The sequence below is a fragment of the Oncorhynchus clarkii genome, chromosome 28 (genome assembly GCF_045791955.1).
Source record: "Oncorhynchus clarkii lewisi isolate Uvic-CL-2024 chromosome 28, UVic_Ocla_1.0, whole genome shotgun sequence".
In the NCBI taxonomy this organism is placed as follows: domain Eukaryota; kingdom Metazoa; phylum Chordata; class Actinopteri; order Salmoniformes; family Salmonidae; genus Oncorhynchus; species Oncorhynchus clarkii.
In genome coordinates, this window is record NC_092174.1 from 5668112 (window position 1) to 5695430 (window position 27319).

The following is a 27319-nucleotide window of genomic DNA, read 5'->3' on the forward strand; positions in this document are numbered from 1 at the left end:
TTTGCAATGTATGTTTTAGGTGCATTATTATACAGTATCAGTTATCTGTGATAACAGATGTAAACAAGGTGTAGGCTGCCTTTTTTCACCTGCCTTTTATTTTACTATTGTTATATCCTTTGCCCCATGGAAGCACCCCAAGAGAACATAGTTACCTAGAAATGCTACAACACTTCAGACTTGTCAAGCTACTCAAGCTTGTTTGCCAGCCAGTGGCTATAAAAAGCCTATAGCAGTCATTTAGGCAGGCAGCAGGCATATAAAAAAATAATGCATTCAAATAATACCTCCGACAAGTGCTGGACCGACGTATAAAAATGCTGCTCTATATTGAATTTAGCCTCACAATTCTTCTTCGTCGTCTGCCATAACAGCACAGGCCTTTGTGCAAAACCACTGGCAGTTAAAACCAGCTCTGGATGGCACATCATAAACAATAATGGAATGACAGTTGGGAAAGAATCAAAATGGCAGAATCAAGGGCACTAAACAATAGCTCAGGCACCCTGAGATTGAAAACAGAAGGCAGGCAAAAGCTACATGCATAACCCCATAACAGGTGTGGGTTGCTGATGGGATTTGGGGACTGACGCTTACACACCTGCCATCTGTTTTGCATCTGTTTTACATTGCAACGGCTGAAGCGGCAACCTTTTTTGGGCTTTGGAAATGAATACATTTGGCTTGTTCATTACTGCTTTGCTTTTGTAAGCAAAACTTCAGGGATGAGGATGGGTCGTGTAAGGATAATGCAATTAACAATGAACAACAAGGAATTGTGATTGGTAAACCCTTAGATTTACTCTTCATCAAAAGGCATTTATACATTAATGAGAACTTAATAAACATGACATGGCTGTGAGGCAAGATGTTATTGAAGCTTTGAAATGCCCCAACATCATTGAACATTTCAATTATTTCTGTCTAATTTAACCCATCAGTCCCGAGACTCCAGAAAACAATCAGCTTTTCATTTATCTGACTTTCATTTACAGTGCATCAAAATCAAATCAAATGTTATTTGTCACATACACATGGTTAACAGATGTTAATGCGATTGTAGCGAAATGCTTGTGCTTCTAGTTCCGACAGTGCAGTAATTTTTAACAAGTAATCTAACAATTCCCCAACAACTACCTAATACACACAAATCTAAAGGGTGAATGAGAATATGTACATGTAAGTATATGGATGAGTGATGGCTGAGCGGCATCGGCAAGGTGCAATAGATGGTATAAAATACAGTATACATGTAATATGAGTAATGTAAGATATGTAAACATTATTAAAGTGCCATTATTTAGAGTGGCATTGTATAAAGTGACGAGTGATCCATTTATTAAAGTGGCCAGTGATTGGGTCTCAATGTTGGCAGTAGCCTCTCTGAGTTAGTGATTGCTGTTTAGCAGTCTGATGGCCTTGAGATAGAAGCTGTTTCTCGGTCCCAGCTTTGGTGCACCTGTACTGACCTTGCCTTCTGGATGGTAACGGTGTGAACAGGCAGTGGCTCGGGTGGTTGATGTCCTTGATTTATTTGGCCTTCCTGCGACATCGGGTGCTGTAAGTGTCATGGAGGGCGGGTACCTTCTAGAGAGCCTTGAGGTTGAGGGTGGTGCAGTTGCCATACCAGGCTGTGATACAGCCCAACAGGATGCTCTCGATTGTGCATCTGTAAAAGTTTGTCAGGGTTTTGGGTGACAAGCAAAAATTATTCAGCCTGCTGAGGTTGAAGAGGCACGGTTGCACCTTCTTCACCACACTGTCTGTGTGGGTGGACCATTTCAGTTTGTCTGTGATGTGTATGCCGAGGAACTTTACACCATCTCCAATGCTGTCCCTTCAATGTGGATAGGTGGGTGCTCCCTCTGCTGTTTCCTGAAGTCCACGATCATCTCCTTTGTTTTGTTGACGTTGAGTGAGAGGTTGTTTTCCTGACACCACACTCCGAGTGTCCTCACCTCCTCCCTGTATGCTGTCTCGTCATTGTTGATAATCAAGCACTCTACTCTTGTGTCGTCTGCAAACTTGATGATTGAGTTGGATGCGTGCATGGCCATGCAGTCGTGGGTGAACAGGGAGTACAGGAGGGGGCTGAGCACGCACCCTTGTGGGCCCCCAGTGTTGAGGGTCAGCAAAGTGGAGATGTTGTTTCCTACCTTCACCACCTGGGGGCTTCACCACCTGGGGGCGGCATGTCAGAAAGTTCAGGACCCAATTGCACAGAGTGGGGGTTGAGACCCAGGGCCTCCAGCTTGATGATGAGCTTGGAGGGTACTATGGTGTTGAATGCTGAGCTGTAGTCAATGAACAGCATTCTTACATAGGTATTCCTTTTATATGATCCTTGACTAATCTCTCAAAGCACTTCATGATGACAGAAGTGAGTGCTACGGGGCGGTAGTCTTTTAGTTCAGCCTTCTTGGGTACAGGAACAATGGTAACCATCTTGAAGCATGTGGGGACAACAGACTGGGATAGGGAGCGATTGAATATGTCCGTAAACACACCAGCCAGCTGGTCTGCGCATGCTCTGAGGACGCGGCTAAGAATGTCATCTGGGCCAGCAGCCTTAGAAGGGTTAACACATTCAAATGCTTTACTCACATCAGCAATGGGGAAGGAGGGGGGGTGGCACAGTCCTTGTTAGCATGCCGCGATGGTGGCCCTGTATTATCCTCAAAATGGGCAAAGGTGTTTAGTTTGTCTGGAAGCGTGACGTCGTTGTCCGTGACGTGGCTGGTTTTCTTTTTCTAGTCCGTGATTTTCTGTAGACCCTGCCACATACATCTCGTGTCTGAGCTGTTTAATTTGCGACTCCACGTTGTCCCTGTACTGGCATTTCGCTTGAAGCACTTTGTTACATTACGTTACAGCCTTATTCTAAAATGGATTAAATTGTATTTTTTCTCATTAATCTACACACAATAGCCCTTAATGACAAATCCAAAACAGGTTTTTAGGAATGTTTGCAAATGTTTGCAAAAAATACTGAAATATTGCATTTATTACAAATATTAAGACCCTTTACTCAGTATTTTGTTGAAGCACCATTGACAGTTATTACAGCCTCAAGTCTTCTTGGGTATGACGCTACAATCTTGGCACACACGTATTTGGGGAGTTTCTCCCATTCTCCTCTGCAGATCCTATCAAGCTGGATGGATGGGGGAGTGTCGCTGCACAGTTATTTTCAGGTCTCTCCAAAGCCACTCCTGTGCTGTCTTGGCTGTGTACTAAGGGTCGTTGTCCTGTTGGAAGGTGAACATTAAGACCCGTATGAGGTCCCGAGCAGGTTTTACTTTGCTCAGTTCATCTTTCCCTCAATCCTGACAGGTCCACCATATGTGATGCTTTGCATTCAGGCCAAACAGTTCAATCTTGGTTTCATCAGACCAGAGAATATTGCTTCTCATGGTCTGAGAGTCCTTTAGGTGCCTTTTGGCAAACTTCAAGAGGGCTGTCATGTGCCTTTTACTGAGGAGTGGCTTCCGTCTAGCCACTCTACCATAAAGGCCTAATTGGTAGAGTGCTGCAGAGATGGTTGTCCTTCTGGAAAGTTCTCTCATCTCCACAGAGGAACTCTGGAGCTCTGTCAGAGTAACCATCAGGTTCTTAGTCACCTCCCTGACCAAGGCCCTTGTTCCCCAATTGCTCAGCTTGGCCAGCTCTAGGAAGAGTCTTGGTGGTTCCAAACTTCTTCCATTTTAGAATGATGGAGGCCAATGTGTTTTTGAGGACATTCAATGCTGCATCATTTTGTAGTACCCTTCCCCAGATCTGTGCCTCAAAACAACCCTCAGAGCTCTACGGACAATTCCTTCAACCGTATGATTTGGTTTTTGCTCTAACATACACTGCCAACTGTGGGAATTTATATAGACAGGTGTGTGCCTTTCCAAATCATGTCCAATCAATTTATTTTACCACAGGTGGACTCCAATCAAGTTGTAGAAACATCTCAAGGATGATCATTGGAAACAGGATGCACTTAATCTCAATTTCGAGTCTCACAAAAAAGGGTCTGAATACTTATGTAAATCAGGTTTTTCAATTATATTTTTTTTAACAACAACAACATAAAAAAAAAAATTTATTACGTTTTATTTTGGTCATTTTGGGGTATTGTGCATAGATTGATGCATGTTTTTGTTGTTGTATTTAATCCATTTTAGAATAAGGCTGTAACATAACAACATGTGGAAAAAGTCAAGGGGTCTGAATACTTTCCAAATGCACTGTATGTCCAGCCTTTATATTTAGTCTCGCAACTAAGTGTTTTACCATTTTCTTTTCAGGTCAACCAGGGCTACTAAGTAGAACACAAAATACGTTTACATAAACAGTTGCATTCTCGAGTGTTGTTGACAAATGCAAAAAACGGATCAAAATGAATTCATGTAAATACTGTTAGTACAGAAATAGTTTGCTCACTGGCAAATGAATATCCAACTAGTCTATGACAACGGTGTGGAGTTTGAAGTTTGTGACAGCAACTATGTCAGCTTATTACAGTATTATAGACACTATGTCCTGGATTTCCTTAGATCGTCTATGTAGAAGAACGTCTTACCTTCTAAGGACTTGTGTAGCTTGTGAGCGTCAAAGAAAATATTGCATCAGCGTGTTCGTGAGAATCTTAGCTTTTCATAGGTAGCTTTTAATAGTGTGTAGCTCAAACCATTTGGATTCTACAGACGTTAAACATTATTATTGTACACAGAGTGAGTCCATTCAACGTATTCTGTGAAATGTGAAGCACAATTTTACTCCTGAACTTATTTAGGGTTGCTATAACAAAAGGTTTGAATACTTATTGACTCAAGACATTTCAGCTTTTAATTTTTTATTAATTTGTAAACATTTCTAAAAACACAATTCCACTATGACATTATGGGGTATTGTGTGTAGATCAGTGACAGAAAATCTAAATGTAATCAATTTTAAATTCAAACTGTAACACAACAGAGTGTGGAAAAAGTCAAGGGGTGTGAGTACTTTCTGAAAGCACTGTAAACTATCAGAACTAGACATGAAAATATTGACATAAAATCTGTGATTTGGCACACTTTTCCACTAACATTTTAAAGGATACATAAATATGGCATATTTGGACCCTTTTATTGCATTCTCCAGACCCCCTTAAACATTTACACCATCATTGGGCTTCATGTACCTATTATTTCCGGAGATATGGCCATGTGATTCCTGTCCAATATGGCCCCATGAAGCTCCAATATGGCCCCATGATATGATCAGCCTGAAAGCCTGAGGGAATTGGAATTTGTGGAATTGTTGGGGAATTGAATAATTGGAAATGACCTAACATTGGAATTGAGAGGATTTTAATTATTTCTTAAGACTGAACAGACATTTGAATTTAATTACATGGAATTTACAGGGAAAGGGAATTGAATTAGAATAGATTTTGTGGAATTAACCCCAACCCAGCTAGCTAGCTAAGTTCTATCTCTGTGTTTGCTGATGCCATTTTTTCAACTTTCTCAATATCTATTACCAGAGTGCGCGTCATGTTACAAAACAGGTTCCATCAGGACACAAGATGCTTGCCAATGGGTTTAGAATTTTGGAATATTTACAAGTAGCAGTTGGGATGCAAGTGCGCATCGTATCAATCCTCATTTTGCCCAAAACAGTAGCAGACTCGAGTGATCACTATCAAACACATCAGTGCCCACTCCATAAAGGGCTTAGGGGCCAAGTGTTCTTTCAACATAACATTGGCAACGTGTTGTCTTATGTAAACAAGTCCATGTCCGAGGTGCTGCATAATAGAAATGTATGTCTCTCTCTGGAGGTTGTGTCCTTTGATTGGATAGAGCGCAACCAGCACAGCTGTTTCTTCGTGCATGATAATTCGCCTTAGGCGGTACAATCCTGTACTCGTGGGCAAGTGGGCATGACTGTTATCCAAACCCAACCGGCATGTAAGTTGTGACGACATCAGCTACACAAATCTCACAAAACTTAGTTTTGGAATATAGTGACTTTTAGAAAAAAAATATCCTACATATTATTTTTAGTTACTCTTGGCACTGGAATAAAGGTTTGCCTAATATCGATGCCTATAGGCCGTTTTCAACCAGGGAAGTTTATTTTTTTGCGTTCAGTTGCCTTTCAAGTTCATAATGAGTGATAAACTTGAGTGATAAACAATGCAGGGCTATTTCCAAAGAGACTGGAACTAGCCCTGAATTGACGGGAAAAGTCGACCAAGGTGAAAGAAAAACAAGAATTTCCGTGATTGATTTTCCTAAACAAAAACGTGTCTTTAGCACAGGATGATTTACTTTAAAGCCACATTTCCTATCACAAATTCAAATAACAATGGTAACTATTTATACTTAACGGATATTAAGTCATAACAGATATGAAAGGTGATTAAAGTGTACATTGTCTTTTGTGAAATAAGCCACATTGATATATATATTTTTTAAACAGATTCCATAAAATGGAATAAAAATAAATGTGCACACTGGTAGGCCTATATGCTCCCCAAGTGTTTTAAAACGACATTTTTAGTATAGCGTTTCATCAGTTGGGGTATGTACTTAATAAAATGACAGTAAGCACTTGGGAACATGTACCTGTGTGCAGATGTATTTTGTTCTTGGATATAGTACTTTCTCTTTCCTTCTTAAAAAAAAAGAAAAAAAAGTATGACAACCAGCCCGTCTCTCCTACTGCTGACCTTTGCAACCTGTCATGATCATTTCCACCAGAGGTCCATCTGTGAAGCCAAAAGGACATTCTACTCCACACGGATTTCCCACTTAAAAAGAGAAAACCCAAGGTCCTGGCACAGGGAGGTACAATGAATGGCCAGAATGAGAAAAGCACCACTCAAAGTAAGTATCCCTGGTTTTGATCAGAACGATAACAAAGCAATTGCACATTTTTCTTACAGGTTAGTCAACAAACTAGTCCTCTGCCTGCCCCGCAGCCACTCCCAGAAGTCAATGTGTGGGACGTGTATGCTAAATAATATTTTATGTGAATTTGCTTGAGAACAAAGCCAACCAATACGAGACATCCTCCTTCCTGATTCAAGGAAGGAAAATTTCCCTCACAGTGAAAAGTGTTCATGATAGTGCCCATTGCTAAATCCTACAAACCATTGATCAGCTGCGACCTATAAGTAGATACCAAAATAAAGAAAACACCAACATAGTGTCTTAAAGGTCCAATGTAGCTGTTTTTATCTCCAAATGAAATTATTTGAAACAATGAAGTACCTTCCTATGATTGAAAACAATCTAAATGGTCAAACAAGCAAGAATTTTGCTAGGACTCTGGGAGAATTTGGCAGTACGTCCATCTGGCCTCACAACTGCCGACCATGTGTATGGCTTTGTGTGGGCGAGCGGTTTTCTGATGCCAACATTGTGAACAGAGTGCCCCATAGTGGTGGTGGGGTTATGGTATGGGCAGGCATAAACTATGGACAACAAAAACAATTGCATTTTATTGATGGCAATTTGAATGCACAGAAATACTGTGACGATATCCTGGGGACCATTGTGAGGTCCATTATTTTTAAAGGGATTCCCAGTCACGAAATCCATAGAGTAGGGCCTCATGAATTTCAATTTGACTGATTTCCTCATATGAACGGTGACTCTGTAAAATCTTTGAAATTGTTGCATGTTGCGTTTATATTTTTGTTCAGTATAATTTATCGCCTGGTGATGTCGCTAGGCAGGCCAACACTCCATCCCACCTAAACAGGCTGTAATTTTAGGTGGTCTTTTCAAACAGCTATTAAAGTGCATTATCATAATTTTCACAATTTTACGATATTATTCCAAGCTCATATATATAAAACACAGTAATATCATGTTTTTTACTGCACTGGACCATCACAAGAACAGTGAGCAAAAATCCCAGAAACACACGGGGGGACCTAGTGAATGACCTGCAGAGAGCTGGGACCAAAGTAACAAAGCCTACCATCAGTAACACACTACGTCGCCAGGGACTCAACTCCTGCAGTGCCAGACGTGTCCCCCTGCTTAAGCCAGTACATGTCCAGGCCCGTCTGAAGTTTGCTAGAGAGCATTCTGGATGATCCAGAAGAAGATTGGGAGAATGTCATATGGTCAGATGAAACCAAAATATAACTTTTTGGTAAAAACTCAACTCGTCGTGTTTGGAGGACAAAGAATGCTGAGTTGCATCCAAAGAACACCATACCTACTGTGAAGCATGGGGGTGGAAACATCATGCTTTGGGGCTGTTTTTCTGCAAAGGGACCAAAATTGTGAGATTTTGAGTGAAAACCTCCTTCCATCAGCAAGGGCATTGAAGATGAAACGTGGCTGGGTCTTTCAGCATGACAATGATCCCAAACACACCGCCCGGGCAACGAAGGAGTGGCTTCGTACGAAGCATTTCAAGGTCCTGGAGTGGCCTAGCCAGTCTCCAGATCTCAACCCCATAGAAAATCTTTGGAGGGAGTTGAAAGTCCGTGTTGCCCAGCAACAGCCCCAAAACATCACTGCTCTAGAGGAGATCTGCATGGAGGAATGGGCCAAAATACCAGCAACAGTGTGTGAAAACCTTGTGAAGACTTACAGAAAATGTTTGACCTCTGTCATTGCCAACAAAGGGTATATAACAAAGTATTGAGATGTTACTTTTATTGTTATTGACCAAATACGTATTTTCCACCATAATTTGCAAATAAAATCCTACAATGTGATTTTCTGTTTTTTTTTTCTAATTTTGTCTGTCATAGTTGAAGTGTACCTATGATGAAATATACAGGCCTCTCTCATCTTTTTAAGTGGGAGAACTTGCAAAATTGGTGGCTGACTAAATACTTTTTTGCCCCACTGTATCTCAAAAGTTACTTGTAAACTACTTTTGTAAAAATTTCAAACTACTTTTGTAATACAACTTTAGGTATTTTTTCACGTGAATAATTGATAAAATTGAAGACGGGATAATCTGTGTTTAATACAAGAGTAAAACAAACTGTAGCATGCTTTCTGGTCACTGCCCCGTCACCAAGAAGTTAAAAGGGTCAACATTCACAAGGCCGGAGGGCCAGACGGATTACCAGGACGTGTACTCCGAACATGGCCTGACAAACTGGCAAGTGTCTTCACTGATATTTTCAACCTCTCCCTGTCTGAGTCTGTAATACCAACATGTTTCAAGTAGACCACCATAGTCTCAGTGCCCAAGAACACTAAAGTAACCTGCCTAAATGACTACCGACCCGTAGCACTCACGTCTGTAGCCATGAAGTGCTTTGAAAGGCTGGTCATGGCTCACATTAACACCATTATACCAGAAACCCTAGGCCCACTCCAATTTGCATACCGCCCCAACAGCTCTACAGATGATGCAATCTCTATTGCACTCCACACTGCCCGTTCACACCTGGACAAAAATAACACCTATGTGAGAATGCTATTCATTGATTATAGCTCAGCGTTCAACACCATAGTGCCCTCAAAGTGCATCACTAAGCTAAGGACACTGGGACTAAACACCTCCTTCTGCAAATTGATCCTGGACTTACTGACGGGCCACCCCCTGGTGGTAAGGGTAGGTAACAACACATCCGCCATGATGGTCCTCAACACAGGGGCCCCTCAAGGGTGTGTGCTCAGTACCCTCCAGTACTCCCTGTTCATTCATGACAGAATGGCCAGGCACGACCTCAACACCATCATTAAGTTTGCAGATGACACAACAGTGGTAGGCCTGATCACCAACAATGATGAGACAGCATATAGGGAGGAGGTCAGAGACCTGGCAGTGTGGTGCCAGGACAACAACCTCTCCCTCAACTTGATCAAGACTAAAGATATAATTGTGGACTACATCACCAACAAACTAACATGGTCCAAGCACACCAAGACAGTCGTGAAGAGGGCACGACAAACCTATTCCTCCTCAGGAGACTGAAAAGATTTGGCAATGGTCCTCAAATCCTCATAAGGTGCTACAGCTGCACCTTTGAGATCATCCTGACTGGTTGCATCACTGCCTGGTATGGCAACTGCTCTGCATCTGACCGCAAGGCACTACAGAGGGTAGTGCGTACGGCCCAGTACATCACCGGGGCCAAGCTTCATGCCATCCAGGACCTCCATATTAGCGGTGTCAGAGGAAGGCCGTAAAAATTGTTCAAGACTGCAGCCACCCTACCGTGCAGCCACCCTACCGCACGGAAAGCAGAAGTGGCTTCTAAACAGCTTCTTAACTGACATGCCTAGTTAAATGAAGGGTAATAAATTTACCTCAATTACCTTGACTAACCGGTACCCCCTTACATTGACTCTTTACTGGTACCCCTTGTATATAGCCGTGCTATTGTTATTTTACCATTGCTCTTTAATTATGTTTTACTTTTTTTGTATTTTCTTAAACCTGCAGTGTTGGTTAAGGGCTTGTAAGTAAGCATTTCACTGTAAGGTATTCGGCGCATGTGACAAATAACTTTTGATTTGATTTAATTCTACCTGTTGACCCAGCGAGCCATATGACCAGCCAAGTGCGCCAACCTGCGGTACAATTCCCAGAATCCATCCACTATGTGCGTACGCAAGTTTGTCCCACCTTGGGACAGGCCCAGCTAGGGACTATTTATTGGCCCGGCAGCTGGGCCTTTATTAGCCTCTTAGAATCAGGTGCACTAGATTAGGGTTGGAGAGTCCTGAATAAAAGTGATACCAAAGAAATTTTAGTGGTCAAACATGCATTTAGTTTGTTTCAGGATATTTTGTATAATGTCCAGTGCAATTTATTTTACCTGTAGAAGACCACAACATAAAATTAATTACTTCAGTTTTTACCTCAAAATTCCACTCAAAAGCAAATGAAATTGCAAAAATCAATGTATCAATGAAATTGCAAAAAAGTATCGAAAGTCAAAGTAAAAGTATAAACCATTTCAAATTCCTTATATTAAGCAAACCAGACAGCACAATTTAATTGTACATTTTTTATTGACGGATAGCCAGGGGCACACTCCAACACTCAGACATAATGTGTCAGCCAGATCAGTGGCAGTATGATCAGGGATGTTCTCTTGATGAGAGTGTGAATTCGACCATTTACCTGTCAAAATGTAACGAGTACTTTTGGGTACCAAGGAAAATGTAAGGAGTAAAAAGTACATTATTTTCTTTAGGAATGTAGTGAAGTAAAAGTAAAAGTTGCCAAAAATATAAATAGTAAAGTAAGGTACAGATACCCCAAAAAACAACTTAAGTAGTATTTTAAAGTACTTTACACCACTGCTTTTAGCTTAACACTGACCTAGGAGTAAATGCTGTATTCCAGAAGTGTTAAATACAAGCCATCAGTGAACACAATAACAGTTTACATTTAACAGTGACCTAATGTAAAAATGTAATTCTAATGTCGAATTCTAATGTCTTAAATACAACACCAGGTCAGTGTTAAATGTACACTGTTATTGTGTTCACTGATGGCAAGTATTTAACATTTCTGGATCCAGCACTTTAGGTCAGTGTTGAGGTAAAAGTGTTCACTGATTGCTACCATTCAAAAGTACGTAGACAGTCATTTCTATGCTTTATTACAGGCGATAGGTTCAGTATTCAGCTTTCAGCGTTCTGTATCAGAAAGTAGGCTGGCACTCTCTGAAGTCTCGTAGATCGATGCATTGCACTCTTCTTGTTTATAAATCCCTCCTGCATAAATGTCCGCCGTAGCTTACTTCATTGTTAACTTACAGAAGTACGAGATACCAGACCCGGTTTCAGGGGTGGCTAACTCCGGAGATCCCTTCGATCTCCACTGAGTTAGGTGAATCTGCTTTTAGGTTTTTTTGCTCCTTACTTGTGGAATGATCTCCAAGGCCCTCTAAACTTGGATGAATTGGTGCCTCAAGGGTAAGATGACATACATATAAGATGACAGTTGGTAGTGTTAGAGCTCCCTTTGTCACAGACATCTGACAAGAGTCACAAGGGATATAGAGAACAACATATGCAGTGATTTTCATATTACAGCAAAAGGAACAAGGATTCACCTCAGCCCAACAGGCATTTCAAGACGTGTAAAAGTAATTTGGCTAGAAAGTCCCCCTTTGAAAAATCCTGCTGACGGGAACTCGGCTGGGCCAAAAAACAAGGACAGTTTCTCCCACAGGGGAATCTCAGCTACACATTTCAAAGACAGAGATGTAGCGCTTGTTGAGATGAACCGTGCATCACCAGCACCTCCACACTTAGGGAATGAGGTGTCCATTTTAAGACAGGCCCAGTCTTAGCAGGAGTTGAGACTAGACAACTCCTGCTGAGACCGAGGCTGTCCTAATAGGGACACTGTAAGCAGTAGCAGTGTGTGGGTAAAATAAATGAGGAAGCCAAGCCAGTAAAAAAGTGTGTTAAAACGTATGTTACAAACTATGTTTTGAAATGTGTATTGTTTGCTCTATAACACATCCTTTCATACGCCACCGTGATATACAATAAGGCTGTGACAACAAAAATAAAACAGTCACACAGTGTCGGAATGAACTCAACTACACATACGTTTGTTTCATCAAAAAAACGGTGAGCAAAAAACATTCAGTGAAATCCACAAAGCAAGTATTGCATGTAACAAACAGTCATATGACCTGGTCATGGTCAAGTTAATATTTTTTACAGTTTACCAAACAACTGCTGATTTAGAAAAGAAAAAAGACAACAGGAGCAAAACTGACCTAGTACGTAGACAGTAATTTCTATGCTTTATTACAGGCGATAGGTTCAGTATTCAGCTTTCAGCGTTCTGTATCAGAAAGTAGGCTGGCACTCTCTGAAGTCTCGTAGATCGATGCATTGCACTCTTCTTGTTTATATGCCTCTGCTATTCCATCACCCTTTCAACGTAAACATCATCAAATCAACAAGGCTCTTTTATAAAAACAATTTTACCCCTTTTTCTCCCCAATTTTGTGGTATCCAATTGTTGTAGTAGCTACTATCTTGTCTCATCGCTACAACGTACGGGCTCGGGAGAGGCGAAGGTTGAATGTCTGCTTCTTAACACAGCGCGCATCCAACCCGGAAGCCAGCCGCACCAATGTGTCGGAGGCTACACCGTGCACCCGGCAACCTTGGTTAGCGCGCACTGCGCCCGGCCCGCCACAGGAGTCGCTGGTGCGCGATGAGACAAGGACATCCCTACCGACCAAGCCCTTCCTAACCCGGACGACGCTAGGCCAATTGTGCGTCGCCCCACGGACCTCCCGGTCGCGGCCGGTTACGACAGAGCCTGGGCGCGAACCCAGGGACTCAGCAGTACAGCGCCCTTAACTTCTTGCTCCTACTTAAGACGCAGACGTCTCAAGTAGGCACCTGGAAATGCAAATGCGCTACGCTAAATGCTAAATGTACTCGTTAAAACTCAAACGTTCATTAAAACACACATACAGGGTATTGAATTAAAGATACACTCGTTGTGAATCTAGCCAACAAGTCAGATTTTTAAAATGCTTTTCGGCGAAAGCATGAGAAGCTATTATCTGATAGCATGCAACACCCTAAAATGCCTGAAGGCGACGTAAACAAAAGAATTAGCGTAGCCGGCGCTACACAAAAACGCAGAAATAAAATATAAAACATTCATTACCTTTGATGATATTCTTTGTTGGCACTCCTATATGTCCCATAAACATCACAAATTGGTATTTTTCCCGATTAAATCCGTCCATGAATGCCCAAAATATCCATTTGTATAGCCTGTCTGCATCACAAAAAAAGCTCTCTTCCAACACGCAACGTCATGTTTAAAAATTATATAAGTTGCCTATATTCTTTGACAAAACACTTCAACCTACTTTTATAACCCAACTTTAGGTATTTGTAAACGTTAATAAGCGATCAAATTGATCACTGGGCGATCTGTATTCAGTAGCAGCTACAAAAGAAAACAAGCTGTAGGAATTGCATCCGTCTCCATATTCAATTTGGTTTCCTTTAAATAATCCATGAAAGGGGCGCATGGATACTTTTTTCAGATTTCAGTGACCAGTTTTTCTTGCGCTTTTCGATGAAACACAAGCTCTGTTATAGTCACATCCGTGATTTAACCAGTTTTAGAAACTTCAGAGTGTTTTCTATCCACACATACTAATCATATGCATATACTATATTCCTGGCATGAGTAGCAGGACGCTGAAATGTTACGCGATTTTTAACAGAATGTTCGAAAAAGGAGGGGGTAGGATAAAGAGGTTACTGCGCCACCCGGGAGGCCCAAGGTCTATATACTCTTAATGTAATACACTGAAAACAAACGTAAAGATACCAAAACAATTTATCAGTGTTGCTAAATATAATGTGGCTGTCTATGGTACTGATTTCTGTCTGTGTGTGTGCATCCTCGCAAGTAAAAGCAATTTTTTTTGTACTTGTAGACTAGTACTTGTAGACTAGTTGAACGCCAATGCCATCCTCGTGTCTTTCATGTTGGCTCTGTCATAAAGCATCATTTTAGTTTTTGATGTCATAGGCTACCTAGCTAAAGTGCTTGCTAGCCTAACTTCCTCGCATGGGCAACAATGAACCAGCTAAATTAGCTAGCTAACTAACATGAGCCTACTAGGCTACATCTAGGCTACATATTGAACTTCAATTGTCTCAGGCCAGTGGCACAATATATGAATGAATGGTTAGATCAGAATCGCCGCAATAATCCTTTGCCTGTAGAGATAATTAAGTCAAAGCCACAAGTCCAAATCCCCATCTCCATCCATGGCTTAGGAAAGGGTTGAGTTAGCAAGCTAGCCACTGCAGGACATCAACACAATACAGACAAGTTTTTCTGACAATGACGACATTTACCTTAGGATGTGATTGGATTGGTTTGAAGCGAAATCTAAACCCCTTGGGACGAGTTTTGCTACGACCAGGACAGCCCAGAGTTGAGCGTTTGGCTGATTGTCTAATTCTTTCATAATTGTTTTATCAAGGCAGGCCAAATGCTTGCTGGTATCAATCAATCAAATGCTACAGCGGCAACATGTCATACTATTTTGTTCCAGACAGCATCAGATACATGGGCTACACATACTGAGACATAGGGGCACTGTTTCCCTCCATTCGATGATTTCTCCAGTGAGATTTAGCCACCTGCAAATTGGGAAAATTATGAAAACACAGAGACCCAAATATTTGGGGAAGCCTGGCTTCCCTTAGCATCCATGAATACACACCACTGACAGTAAGGGAACAACAAATACGATTCAGAGTGGGTACTGGAACAAGCTGGGCCTAATTTGCTCCAGTGCAAGCAATGATGTTTCCACAGGGTATTCTGTGTAAACAATCTGTGCCTCTCTCTCCTTCTCTCGCTCCTCCCTCTCTCTTTCGCTCACTCTTCTCTCTCTTCCCTCCATCTCTCCCCCTCTCTGCAGTTTGAATATAAGTCTCTAATGGAGGAAATAAATTGTCTTTAAGCCCTCTTTGCAGCAGCTTCAAAGCAGCAGTTAATCAGGGACACAATCATGTTGTTTCTTTTTACAGGATTGGCATTGTAATCCGATTACAATCAGGTATATGCAGTAAATACTGAACTCACAGGGGTCTAAGGTACTGTTGACGTTGGCCTTGTAAATATCATATACATTAGAATTGTGGATGAATATGATTGATGCAATGATCATAGTGTAAATGCTTGTGAGTGCATACAGATATGATTTACCTCTAGTCTGTTTCTTATTTCTCTGGTAGGCCAGATTTGAGTGTGTCTGTTTCAGTAATCAATTTTGAATGATCATTTTGCCAATGCAAAATATACACTGCTCAAAAAAATAAAGGGAACACTTAAACAACACAATGTAACTCCAAGTCAATCACACTTCTGTGAAATCAAACTGTCCACTTAGGAAGCAACACTGATTGACAATAAATGTCACATGCTGTTGTGCAAACAGAATAGACAACAGGTGGAAATTATAGCAATTAGCAAGACACCCCCAATAAAGGAGTGGTTCTGCAGGTGGTGACCACAGACCGCTTCTCAGTTCCTATGCTTCTTGGCTGATGTTTTGGTCACTTTTGAATGAGGGCGGTGCTTTCACTCTAGTGGTAGCATGAGACAGAGTCTACAACCCACACAAGTGGATCAGGTAGTGCAGCTCATCCAGGATGGTACATCAATGTGAGCTGTGGCAAGAAGGTTTGCTGTGTCTGTCAGCGTAGTGTCCAGAGTATGGAGGCGCTACCAGGAGACAGGCCAGTACATCAGGAGATGTAGAGGAGGCCGTAGGAGGGCAACAACCCAGCAGCAGGACCGCTACCTCCACCTTTGTGCAAGGAGGAGCAGGAGGAGCACTGCCAGAGCCCTGCAAAATGACCTCCAGCAGGCCACAAATGTGCATGTGTCTGCTCAAACGGTCAGAAACAGACTTCATGAGGGTGGTATGAGGGCCCGACATCCACAGGTGGGGGTTGTGCTTACAGCCCAACACCGTGCAGGACGTTTGGCATTTGCCAGAGAACACCAAGATTGGCAAATTCGCCACTGTCGCCCTGTGCTCTTCACAGATGAAAGCAGGTTCACACTGAGCACATGTGACAGACGTGAAAGAGTCTGGAGACGACGTGGAGAACGTTCTGCTGCCTGCAACATCCTCCAGCATGACCAGCCACCTGGACAGCTGATGAAACTGTGGGTTTGTACAAACTGTCAGAAACCAACTCTGCGAAGCTCATCTGCATGCTAGTCATCCTCATCAGGGTCTTGACCTGACTGCAGTTTGGTGTAATAACCGACTTCAGTGGGTAACTTCTCACCTACGATGGCCACTGGCACACTGGAGAAGTATCTTCTTCACGGATGAATCCCAGTTTCAACTGTCCCAGGCAAATAGCAGATGGCGTTGTGTGAGTGAGCGGTTTGCTGGTGTCAACGTTGTGAGCAGAGAGCCCCATGGTGGCGGTGGGGTTATGGTATGAGCAGGCATAAGCTACGGACATTGAACACAATTTGAATGCACAGAGATAACGTGACGAGATCCTGAGGCCCATTGTCATGCCATTCATCCGTCGCCATCACCTCTTGTTTCAGCATGATAATGCACGGCCCCATGTCGCAAGGATCTGCACAGAATTCCTGGAAGCTGAAAATGTCCATGGCCTGCATACTCACCAGACATGTCACCAATGAGCACGTTTGGGATGCTCTGGATCGTTGTGTACGACAGTGTGTTCCAGTTCCCGCCAATATCCAACAACTTTGCACAACCATAGAAGAGGAGTGGGACAACATTCCACAAGCCACAATCAACAGCCCAATCAACTTTATGCAAAGGAGATGTGTCGCGCTGCATGAGGCAGATGACGGTCATACCAGGTACTGACTGGTTTTCTGATCCATGCCCCTACCTTTTATTTAAGCTATCTGTGACCAACAGATGCATATCTGTATTCCCAGTCATGTGAAATCCATAGATTAGGGTGTAATGAATGTATTTCAATTGACTGATTTCCTTATATGGACTGTAACTCAGTAAAATTGTTGACACTTTTACATGTTGCATTTACATTTTCGTTCAGTGTAGTTGTTGTCATGCTATGTCAATTCAAAGTTTAGCATGTCAACTCCAAGTTTGTCAGGAATGCTCCATGTTTGGCATTACAATGACCATAGTAGTTGGTCATACAGCACAAACAGATCCGAGACCAGGGGAGTATTCAGGTACTCTACAAAAAAAAAAACGTCTTACTTTTAAATGCATATAGTGCATTCAGAAGGTATTCAGACCCCTTGACTTTTTCCACATTTTCTTACAATACAGCCTTATTCAAAAATGTATTAAATTATTCATTTTTCTCATCAATCTAAACACAATATCACATAATGACGTAGCAAAAACAGTTTAGACATTTTTGCTAATGTATTGCAAATAAAAAACAGAAATACCTTATTTACATAAGAATTCAGACTCTTTGCTATGAGACTCGAAGGCACACACCTGTCTATATAAGGTCTCACAGTTGACAGTGTATGTCAGAGCAAAAACTAAGCCATGGGGTCGAAAGAATTGTCCGTAGAGCTCTGAGACAGGATTTTGTTAAGACCTAAAAATAGCTGTGCAGCGACGCTCCCTATCCAACCTGACAGACCTTGAGAGGATCTGCAGAGAAGAATGGGAGAAACTCCCCAAATACAGCTGTGCCAAGCTTGTAGCGTCATTCCCAAAAAGACTCGAGTCTGTAATCTCTGCCAGAGGTGCTTCAACAAAATATTAAGTAAAGGGTCTGAAAACTTAGTTAATTATAATATTTCAAAATGTTCTAAAAACCTGTTTTTGCTTTGTCATTATGGTGTATTGTATGTAGATCGATGACGGGAATTAAAACATATACATATTTTTAGAATAAAACATAACAAAATGTGGAAAAAGTCCAAACGTCTTAATCCGAATGCACTGCACATTTGATCCAGGTGTGAATACAACTATATAATATATAGTTATTATATAGGACATTGACTACCACTACCAATAGTTATCATATAGGATATTTTATCTCCTCAAAATGTTTAAACCTAACTTTTAAACAACTCACAAGTATTCATTCAAGCCATGTGTGAATAACACTCACTATTTACTCATAACATATGAGATTGAATCCCACTAACTACATTATATAACAGGGTATTCAAATCCCACCCTACGAGATCCGGGCTACTGCTGGTTTTCTGTTCTACCTGATAATTAATTGAACACACATGGTGTCCCAGGTCTAAATCAGTCCCTGATTAGAGGGGATTGACAAAAAAAAAAAGCTGTGGAACTGGCTTCGATATCCAGATTTGAATTTGAGGGGTATATAATTAAGTAATAAGGCCCAAGGTGGTGTGGTATATGGCCGATATACCACGGCTAAGGGCTGTTCTTAAGCACGACGCATCGCAAAGTGCCTGAAAACAGCCCTTAGCCGTGGGATATTGGCCATATACCACAAACCCGAGGTGCCTTATTGCTATTATAAACTGGTTACCAACTTAATTAGGGCAAAAAATAAATGTTTTGAAAATAAATGTTTTGTCATACCCGTGGTATATGGTCTGATACACCACAGCTGTCAGTCAATCAGCATTTAGGGATTGAACCACCCAGTTTATAATATACTGTATAGTTATCATTTAGGAGATATCATCTCCTCGGTCTTGCCTTATGTGTCTCTACGGGCAATGGCATATGTTAGATCAATTAAGCCTATTGTTCAAATGAATGAAACATGCATACATTGGACATAGGTCTGTATACTACTAGTTATATAATTTACACCACTGACTATTTAATATACACTGTGCCTTCAGAAAGTATTCACAAGTCTGCCTGACTTTTTTCACAAAACTGCCTGAATTTAAAATTTACATTGAGATTTTGTGTCACTGGCCTACACACAATATCCCACGTCAAAGTGGAATTATGTTTTTAGAAATGTTTACAAATGAATTAAAAATGAAAAGCTGAAATATCTGGAGCCAATAAATATTCAACCCCTTTGTTATGGCAAGCCTAAATAGATTCAGGGGTAAAAATGTGCATGACAAGTCACATAACTAGTTGATCTGTGTGCAATAATAGTGTTTAACATGGTTTTTGATTGACTACCTCATCTTTGTACCCCACATATACAAGTATATGTAAAGTCCCTCATTCAAGCAGTGAATTTCAAACACAGATTCAACCACAAAGACCAGGGAGGTTTTCCAATGCATCGCAAAGAAGGGCACCTACCGGTAGATGGGTAAAAAAATAAAAAAGCAGACATTGAATATCCCTTTGAGCATGGGGAAGTTATTAATTACACTTTACGGTGTATCAATACACCCAGTCACAACAAAGATACAGGTGTCCTTCCGAACTCAATAGCCGGAGAGAAAGTAAACCGCTCAGATTTCACCATGAGGCCAATGGTGACTTTAAAACAGTTAGAGTTTAAATGGCTGTAACAGCAAAAAAACTGAGGATGGATCAACAACATTGTAGTTACTCCCAAAAGTACAAAGTGAAAAGACTGTACAGAATAAAAATATTCCACAACATGCATCCTGTTTGCAAGAAGGCACTGAAGTGAAACTGAAAAAAATGTGGCAAAGAAATTAACTTTGTCCCAAATACAAAGCATTATGTCTGGGGAAAATCCAACACAAAACATCACTCTTCAAAATGTGGTGTTTGCTGCAACGTGTTATGGGTATTCCTCTAGGATTTTGTCTGTGCTCTATTCCGTTTCTTTTTATCCCCCCACAAAACTCCCTTGCTGATGACAAGCATACCCATAACACATCACACAGCCTAGTGTGTGATGCATGCTGTGAGGTTGCGGCTTCTGTTGTGTAGCGGCACTTGTAGGTATCCCTTAAGGTGAACACAGTGAAGTCGTAGAACAGGGCAGTGAGCTCTTCAGCAGTGGGCAGAGGTTATTTATCTGGGATGATGGTCTTGTTTGCTGCTCTAAGGTCCACACAGGTACGCAGGCCCCCTGATTTATTTTTTTACCACCACCAGGCTGGAGATCCAGGGGGATGCATTGATAGGCTCGATGATATCTTCCTCTAGCTGGTGCTGGAGCTCGGCAACGATAACTACTCGCAGGGCCAGTGGGACGCAGAGTAGAGGAGGGGTCACGGTGGGATCAATCAGGGGCTGGTGTGCAAAGGAGAAGAGGCATCCAAGTGCAGGGTGCAGGGTGCTGTTGCTGCCACAGGGTGGCGACAGTGAAGATCTCTGAACCACTGGTGTCCAAAAAGGAGAAGGGTAGGCTGTTGAACAGGTCGAAGCCCAGGAGTGGCACTATGGTGAGACACATGAAACTAAACAGCTGGCGAAGCATTCTCCCCGTATTTAAGAGGTAGCTGGAGGGATCCCACAATGTAAATTTTGGAGTTGGCATAACCACATAGGGCAGTTGAGGGGGTGCCCAATGGTTGGTGGGAGAAAATCTGTCTATATGTCTCTAAGTTAAGCAGAGACACATTAGCTCCTGTGTTGAGGAGGAGTTGCAGGCTGTCCTCATCAATCATCAGAGTGCACGTTTTAAATGCCACTCGTCCAGAGCTGACATTGTGAATGATTGTGGTTGTCTTCTTGGGTAGACCTGCAGACTTTAACGGCGACCAACTGCGTTGTTGTCACAGAAGAAGTTGACAGAGTTTTGAAATCAGTGGAATGGCTGGCTTGCTTGCTAATGTTACTTGTATTATCTGTGTAGTAATATTATTTGCATCTCAGAAATCTATTTGCATTGCTAGTAATAGCCTAATGTTAGCTAGCTAGCTAATATTGAACCTAGTTGGTTAGCTTTAGCTACCTGCAGAATCATGCATGGTAGTAACGTTATGAGTTGGGATTATGGTTAATTGTTTAACTAACTATTTACATACGTAAACAAAAGACTCCACTATGGATTTAACCATTCCACTGTACCGTTTACACCTTCTGTACCCCGTACATGTGACAAATAAACATAGCTTTTATTTGATATAGTGTGTGTTTACCAGCGATGGTAATATGAAAAACAACCTGACTTGCAACCTGACAGTCAAATTAGGATATAAAGTTAGGCCAACAAGACAGTGTTCAAGTTAAAAAATGATCAGAATGCCTTGCTTTTATTAAGTCACACTCACAACCGTAAGTTATTTTATGTAATTAGCTTGACATTAACTTGTAAGGAATGATCTTGTTGTGAGTTTATTTTCCTGTAAGGGAATACCCCCCTGAAATGGACAAAAATGAATGGCAAAACATTGGCATTGGACAAACCATATACACGATGTCCAATACCACCCAATGTGGCGTTGATTCGTGCAAAGTTGATTGCAAATGCCATATGGCAAGTGCCAGTTGTAACACTTCAAAAATCCAACAGGTGGTGAATGCGCTCCACGGGGTTTTTCATATTGGAAATGCAACCCAAGTCAACATCCAAAAGCAACATTTTGAAAAAAATATTTTTTTGTCAAAAACTTATCACCCCTTAAAAAAGTGCTTTCTGGACCGTTTTTCGAAATTCTTTCGATTTTTTTGTCAATTACACATGTGTAAGAACTGTATGAATATACTTTTGTCCAATTTTATTATCATATTTTTTTTTTTTTATTACTTGTGCATAAGGCATATGTTTTCTCCATTTGGAATATGATTTCATAGGAAGTCAAAAGTCAAAAGTCAAAAATGTCCAAATTTTGTAAAAAACTTCACACACCCTTAAAAAAGTGCTTTCTGGACCGTTTTTTGAAATTCTTTCGAATTTTGTGTCAATTACACACGTATAAGAACTGTATCAACATACTTTAGTCGTATTTTATTATCATAATTATTATATTTTTTTTACTTGTGCATAAGGCATATATGTTTTGTCCATTTGCAATATGATTTAATAGGAAGTCAAAAGTCGAAAATGTGAACTTTAAAAAAAAAACTTATCACCCTCGTAAAAAAGTGCTTTCTGGACCGTTTTTCTAAATTGATTCGATTTTAAGTCAATTAATCATGTGTAAAAACTGTATGAATATACTTTTGTAAAATGTTTTTTACTTGTGCATAAGGAATATGATTTGTCCATTTGCAATATGATTTCATAGGAAGTCAAAAGTCAAAGTCAAAAGTCACTTTTTTTGGGGCCAAAATTGACTGAACTGATGAACTCGGGATGGCCGGGCAGTGATAGTTGTTCCTTTCCATCACTCGTTGTGTTGATTTCATCATGTCCATTTGGTGATGTTTTTTTCACTATTGAATCATATTGCAAATGCACGTGCATTTGCTATATGTTTCAATGGGAATTTACCATCACGAATTTGGCATGCTCAAAAGTCAAACTATACTTTGCTCAAATTATACTTTTGTCAACTTTTATTATGATACATTTTTTTTTTTACTTGTGCATAAGGCATATGTTTTGTCCATTTGCAATATGATTTCATAGGAAGTCAAAAGTCACTTTTTCTTTGGCCAAATGCCAAAAGATATTTGACATGCTCAAAAACTGCAGAAATGCAAAATTGACTGACCTGATGAACACAGGATGGCCGGGCAGTGATAGTTGTTCCTTTCCATCACTCGTTGTGTTGATTTCATCATGTCCATTTGGTGATGTTTTTTCACTATAGAATCATATTACAAATGCACGTGCATTGTTGTGCAACTGGTAACCCAAAAATAAAAATATGGTTGTAAATGCATTTACCGGGACTCCTATTGTCCATGCCCGCTATGGGAGTACCCTACTACGGCCCTCTATCCATGGGGGCCGTCCTGAGTGCTTTATGGACAGTTTAAAATATGACGATGGATGCAGATTGTGATTTTCCTCCGTGCAACTGGTGATTTGAAATGTGCATCTGGTAACCCAAAAATTAAAATATGGTTCAAAATACATTTACCGGTCATTTTGTTATTATAGCCCGCTATGTGAACACCCTACTACGGCCCTCTATCAGTGGGGGCCGTCCTTGAGTGCTTTATGGACAGTTTAAAATATGACGATGGATGCAGATTGTGATTTTCCTCCGTGCAACTGGTGATTTGAAATGTGCATCTGGTAACCCAAAAATTAAAATACTGTTTTAAATACATTTACCGGTACTCCTGTCATCCATACCCGCTTTGGGAGTACCCTACTACGGCCCTCTATCAGTGGGGGCCGTCCTGAGTGCTTTATGGACTGTTTAAAATATTCTGATGGATACGCATTGTTTTCATGATTTCATTATGTCCATTTGTTTATGTTTTCTCACTTTTGCAAAGTCACTGTGCATTTGCAATATGGTTCAATGGGCAGGTACCATCACGAATTTGTCATGCTATAACAATCCTGCAGGAATGTGAAATTGACTGGCCCGATGAACTCGGGATGGCTGGGCAGTGATTCTTGTTCATCTCAATCGCTCGTTAGGGTTGATTTCAGAATGTCACTTTGGTGATGGTACCTCACTGTTTAAACATATTGCAAATGAACAAGAGTCAAGTGGACAAGAGTCCATCAGTCAATTAGATATCATTCTGACACCAAACTGATACAAACTGACACCAAACCCACTTTTTCACACTCGTTTAATAGCCAACTATCACATACTTCAGAGCTGGCCCAAAATTCACAATGCCTTCGGTTCAAACCATAAAAAAACCATAAAACACGTAGTTACGTTCTAGCTGCGGGTCCATTTCTTATGTTATGTGTAGGCCTAGCTGAGGCGACCCCGAATCCCAAGTTTCGGCCCGATAGGTCTTTTGGTGTCCGAGCAAAACCCTAATTGGTGCTGAAAATCCACTTTTTTCCATGCCTTGCTACGGGGTCCTTGAACGAGCTATCGGACAGAAACGTTGGGGTCTGTCTATATGGGCCGAGACGGTCGCAATGCACCTAGTCTTGCGACTCTGGGACATTTCTAAATGTCGTCATTTTCGTGATGCAAAAATGAATTCAAGTCATTGCAAATGTACGAGGCTGTTTCTCGGTCCGAGAACCTTCTAGAGCCACCTAACTCACCACGCACTCTCGACCTGAGGTCTAGAACAGGTTTCTAAAGTTTTGGAACTCTAGGTCTGACGGTTCTTTAAAAGTTCCAACAAGGTTAACTAATGCAGGCAGTGTATGTCTCTACGCACCCCAATGGGTCCCTCCTTCCAAGCTGTGTGTGTGTGTGTGATTTAGTTTTCCTTTGAAATTTTATGGGAAAAATGACTGATTTACAGTTCATGGGGGTTGCCTAGTCACATATATGAAGTTTTGGACAGATCTGACCTTTTTAACCCTTCGAAACAGCCCCTGAGACACCAATTATGGCACAGGAAGCTATAAGTCAACACACATCCTCATTGGGGTATGCTTTTACAGAATCCTGAGTTTTAAATCTTTACGTTAAGAACTGACTGATTTACACAGGGTTGAATGCACTATGTCTATCAAACTGCAGGCAGGGTATGTGTAAACACTTTTAGGGTGATTTTAACCACTTCCGGTTGGTCCAGGAAGCTTAGAATCAACACAGGTAGACCTCATAGTGGCCTGATGGACTGGTACCGAAGACAGGTTAATACGGCATTCATAACCCATATAGGCTTCAGGTTGAATTTAGGAGTGCAGGCAATGTATTCCTATGGGGAGAGAAGTCAATGCAAACTGTTTGATGTAAACACCTTCTTTTAACTATTAAGGGTTAATGCCACACGGTCAAGGCATGGATCGGGAGGACCTTAGGAACATTCCTGTGGTTGAATTGTGCTTCTCACCTTAACGGTTCTCTCACTGTCACCCAAAATCAAATGACGTTGTGGGGCAGGCTTCATTTTGGGCCTACTATTCTAATGGTCGCTGCGCTTAGACCGAGCGCGCTACGGTCAAGCGGGATATCTCGTTGAACTCGACACGGCCTAGGGATTATGGTAATGCCATTTCCTGCTCTCTGTGTCTTTAAGCACCGCACTTTGTCACTCCATCCTTGCTGTGTGTGAGAGTTTTTCTTTGACATCTGTTGGGAGAAATGACTGACTTACAGTTCATGGGGGTTGCCTAATCACATATATAAAGTTTTGAAAAGATCTGACCTTTTTAACCGTTGGAAACAGCCACTATGACACCATTTAAGGCACTTCCGGTTGGCACAGGAAGCTATAAATAAACTCATATCCTGATTGGGGTATGCCTTTACATAATCCTTTAAATCTTTACGTTAAGAACTCAGTTATTTACGGAAGGTTTAGTGAGTGTGTGTTATTTCAGAAAATCATAGAAAATCACAGAAATCTTGCAGAGCTCCGCAGCACACTTTAAAAAGATTCGTATGAACACCCTGCAACTGGATCTGTAACTGTTGAAAAAAAACACCTATCTTTGAACATCCCCAATTTGTCATTGTACGATTTCTCTTAAATGACAATAGATAAATGGCTGGTTATTTTTCTATTGACACCGGAGGCTCCTTGACTTTGACGTGAAGTGGAAAAATAATTTCTCTATTTTCATTTTGGACCTTTAATCCCAGAGAAATGGCCATAACTCAAAAACCGTTGAGGCCTAGATGCCATCTTGTTCGGGGCCAACTGCCCATTATGCCAAACCTACGCTCACCAAGTTTCGGCTTCTAAATATTTTCCGTTTGGGAGATAAGGCCCGGTCGTGATTCGTGATGTTTTGTACAATTGCAATATGATTGCTTATGCCCTCTTGTGGGAATTTCCGGTACAGCGGAAAAATGACCAAAATTTGATTATTTTATAAAACGGAAACCGAATGTCCGAGAAAGTACATTCGATGACTTCCCGGTAGGTCCGGCCCTACCGCACGGCCCGACGCCGACCGCGAATTTTAGAAACGTTTTCGGACATCTAGTAAGGGACCGTACATTTGCAATATGGACTTTCTCACTAACTATACACGAAATGTCAAAATGTTCCCTTAAGGTATGTAATAATGAATACAAATTTGCTAAAGTTAAGACGTTGTCAGCTATGAAATTGTCATTATTTTAACTGGCTAGCCAGCTAACTTAACATTAGCTAACAAGCTAGAAATGAACCAAAACACTGTTTGCTTTTAATTGCCTGGTTTGATAAATTGACATATATTACATTTGTTTTTAAAAGGATGGGTTTATTGGTGTTAACCTGTTGGATCTCTGGGGGCGCTATTTCATTTTTGGATAAAAAACGTTCCCGTTTTAAGCGCGATATTTTGTCACGAAAAGATGCTCGACTATGCATATTCTTGACCGTTTTGGAAAGAAAACACTCTGAAGTTTCAGAATCTGCAAAGATTTTGTCTGTAAGTGCCCCAGAACTCATTCTACAGGCGAAACCAAGATGATGCATCACCCAGGAATTAGCAGAATTTCTGAAGCTCTGTTTTCCATTGTCTCCTTATATGGCTGTGATTGCGCAAGGAATGAGCCTACACTTTCTGTCGTTCGCCCAAGGTCTTAGCAGCATTGTGACGTATTTGTAGGCATATCATTGGAAGATTGACCATAAGAGACTACATTTTCCAAGTGTCCGCCTGGTGTCCTGCGTCGAATTCGGTGCGCAATTGCCAGCTGCTTCCACTTTACCATTTGATTCAGGGGAGAAAGCATGTGTCCAAGAACGATGTATCAATGAAGAGATATGTGAAAAACACCTTGATGATTGATTCTAAACAGCGTTTGCCATGTTTTCAGTCGATATTATGGAGTTAATTTGGAAAAAAGTTCGCGTTTTGAGGACTGAATTTTCGGTTTTTTTTTGGTAGCCAAATGTGATGTATAAAACGGAGCTATTTCTAATACACAAAGAATCTTTTTGGAAAAACTGAGCATCTGCTATCCAACT

At 41.1% G+C, this 27319-nt stretch overlaps 1 protein-coding gene across 1 annotated transcript in view; it reads right to left on the reverse strand.

The window, feature by feature from the left end:
* Positions 1 to 27319, reverse strand: part of LOC139387548 (cadherin-7-like) — a 128948-nt gene that overhangs the window by 35200 nt on the left and 66429 nt on the right. The gene's annotated exons all lie outside the window — the stretch shown is intronic.